General features: G+C 33.0%; 1 pseudogene; it reads left to right on the forward strand.

Moving 5' to 3' along the window:
• Positions 1-791: 791 nt before the first annotated feature.
• On the forward strand, positions 792-910 carry LOC112484470 (annotated as a pseudogene).
• Positions 911-3,695: the final 2,785 nt, after the last annotated feature.

Consider the following 3,695-nt stretch of genomic DNA (forward strand, 5'->3'; position numbering starts at 1 on the left):
ATTTTTTATTTTTTACGCCTATAGCACCTGGTCTTCCTAGGTGGTCTCCCATCCAAGTACTAACCAGGCCCAACCCTGCTTAGCTTCTCAGATGATCCAATATCAGGCTTGTTCAGGTTGTCATGGCCGTAGACCATGGACCATGGCTCCATTGGGGCACGAAACCAGGATCTTCTGCATGTAAAGCAGATATGCTAACTGCTACACTATGGAACCGTGTCCAGTTCATTATATTTTAAATGTGACACATTACAAGGTTTGCTGACAATGTTTTTGCAGATCTCAAATCCTTCTTTCTTTTCTCTCTTAGAAGAAAAGTTTCTTTAAAAAGATTTGAGAATCTGGTCCAACTGCATAACTCTGCTTATTTTTTTCAGCTCAGATAATTCAGGAAATGAAAATTTATGGTATTCGTGACTAAAATGAAGATGTACTATAACTGGAGATCCAGGAAAAGCATTAACCTAGTTAAAACACATGTCTTTTATTAGTGAAGGAGTAAAAATGAAAAAATAGCTCGAAGTTATCTTTTCAGTATTTCTGGCTTCGTTTTCAGAAATGTTGGTACCAAAATTTGATGATTTTATAATACACCAATTTAGAAGGAAAGAGAGAGATACAACAATTTCAGAGATTTTTCTATTAGACCTTTAATTCTAGGCATGCCATTTCCTGCCTAGTAGCAAGACAAAATACAGCTTGACTGAAGTGACAGACCAAGCTCTAAAGAGTCAATCCTAAAATTCAGGCCTTTTATTTCCAGTTGAAATTAATTAAAATAAAAATGTATAGTCTACGGCCATGCCACCCTGAACAAACCTGATCCCATCTGATCTCGGAAGCTAAGTAGGGTCGGGCCTGGTTAGTACTTGGATGGGAGACCACCTAGGAAGACCAGGTGCTTCAGGCGTAAAAAATAAAAAATAAGAGATTGTAAGCTAACAAGCTCCTTGCAATCTGTGAGGTCAATCAAGGGTTTCCTTGCCTAAAAAAAAAAAAAAAAAAATTTAATTAAAATAAAAAAATAAAAATAAATAAAAAATAAAAAGGTATAAAAGGCACAGAAACTATTATTACATCTATAAGCATATCAGTCTCTCTCTTTAGGAAAAAGCAACCTCTTTCTTCCAGTGCACTTGTAAAATTTCCCTTAGGACAGAAAAAGAGAATCGCAACTGACCTTTTAATTGGAAAGTGGAACAAAAATTCATTAACATTGAGTACGTAATACCTTAAAAGAGACACTGTCCAAGTGTTTTTTCTCAGTTCCTCACTTTTCACTTGTAACAAATGACTTCCAAATGTACAGTTCTCACTCACATTTTTGTCTTTGGCGAGAGTTGTTTGTACACTCATCTTTTCCCCATGCCCACTATCTTGTTCCCAATTTAGAGCATTGTAGTTTTTTCTAATGCTTGGAATATTCCTTCCTGGATCAGCACACAGCAGCTTCTGTCTCAGTGAGGTTTCAATCAAAAAGATGCCTTCCCTTCATGCCACCTTATCTTACATTATCTTCATATGGCACTTACAATGTGTGAAATTCTTATTTGTGTATTTATTTATATTTTGATTTCTGTTTCTTTCCCACTAGAATCTTGATTAAAGAAGGCCAGGATTTCTGTCTTGTTTGCCTCTATTGCCTGTTATTGAAATAGTACCTGGGCCATTATAGGCAGACAAATGATTGTAAACTCCTTGACAACAGGAATATAGTATTCTATCATTGAAAATGGTATGTATTTAGTAGGTAACCAAAAGTTATTCATTCCCAAAGGATTCTATCACTCCTCTTAAACGTGAACAAATGAAACTAACCACTCAAATCCGATTTAAAACTAAGAGGAAAACTTAGAAAACACTGTTTTTAGGTCCGGATTCAAAGTGTCTGAGAAAGTGAAAGACTCGAAAAATTTTTTGAAACTATGTCACTCTATTTTGCTAACTGAATATCATAAAATCTGAATTTAAGTCTATAATAAACTGTGCAGTTGAACCATAAGTCATAATATCAAAGTTTGAATCTTCCTTGAATAAAGTCGTAGGAAGAGGGATATTTTAACTCTTTCAGAGTGCTAAGATGATGTAGTTTAATAATGTACCTACTAACTTATTACTAATTTAACAGAACTGAGGTATCTTTAAGAAGACTCTTGTACCAAAAGTGTCTTCAAAATAGAAAAAAAAAATGAGTTAATTATATTGTCAGGAAAAGTAACAAAGAAAATAATAAACAAACTTTTATAAGAACCTGACTAAAAAGGTTCGATTAACTTTTAGCTATTCAATTATATTAAATATATAGTTATATTAGGTGTTAAGTACAATAGGTCTGAAATAGCTATTTTGTAGGTAAAAAGCAGTAGAAAAACAATAATTACATGTTGTTAAACTTACCACGTACTAAAGATTTCCTAAATGTCAAACACTGTAATGGCAATGGGCACATTGTATCATTTAATGCTCCCAACAGATCTGAGCGTTTGTCCTATTTTACAACTGAAGAAACATGGGCGGAGAGAAATTAATCAGCCTCTCCAAGGTCAAAGAGTTAGCCAGTACCAAAGCAAAGATTCAAACCTGAATCTCTCAATCACCACAGCGCATTCTATTTCTACTATACTACCCTACGCTCCGTAAGCATGTGCTTTTTTATTAATTACCGACATCTTTGCATAAAAGTTGCTACATTCATTACTGGTTGAAGCTCCATTGTTGGATGCTTAAAACTTAGTATTATAATTAATTCTTTTTATATTACCATTAGCAAATACAATATGAAAATGGAAGTTTGCCTCTTGAGATATATCAGGACAGTTGCCAAGCTATTTCTCAGACCAATATTTATATTCCCAAGAGACCAAGGGCAAGCTTTGTTTTCATCTTTAAGCATTTTTTTTTTTTTGCTATTAATTTGGAGGATGCATAGAAAGCAAGTTTATAGGCTAAGTTAAATCATGAAAGGCAAGATATAATGAGAAATAATGTACTTGGATTCAGATGAATCATTCAGACTTTGGGACTAATGTACATCAAATTGAGCTCAGTCCTGAGAAAATGTAGATGAAATGAGTTTAGGAGCAAATAATAAGATGTGGAAATACATTTTAAATAGAACAATGCTTCAGTTTAATAGATAAGAAGCTGTTTTAAGAATTAAGGCAGAAAAATCCTTATAGAATTTACTAGTCTATACAACAGGCATAGCAAAACAAACTGATATGGTAGATAAGGTGATGGATTGTTGCTAGAGGCTTATAGATCAAATTTAAAAAGTAATATTGACAATTTTTTGATATGGTTAAAGGGATGCCAAATGTCATTCAATAGGGGTTGCATACCTTCCCTTAGGCATTTTCTACATTATCTAAGATTAAGTGCTCTCTAAGGCATGAGTGAATAAGACAAGCCAAGTCTGAATCTTGACTCTATCTTTATTAGCTTTATAATGGAGGGAAGGCATCAACCTTTCTAAATTTCATTATCAACTAAAATAGAATTAATAGTAACCATGTCACAGAGTTTTTAAAAATAAATAAGATGGTGTATGTAAGAAGAGTTTGCAATCTGTAAAGCATTATAAAGATAAAAATTAAGATTAATAATAATAATACAAGATAAAAAAATGAAAAGGTAATTTCTTATGAGAAGTGTTATGACCTCATATAAAATTAAAATGTGTGTTTATAAATGCA

This window comes from Pteropus alecto, unplaced genomic scaffold (genome assembly GCF_000325575.1).
Source record: "Pteropus alecto unplaced genomic scaffold, ASM32557v1 scaffold75, whole genome shotgun sequence".
Taxonomy (NCBI): domain Eukaryota; kingdom Metazoa; phylum Chordata; class Mammalia; order Chiroptera; family Pteropodidae; genus Pteropus; species Pteropus alecto.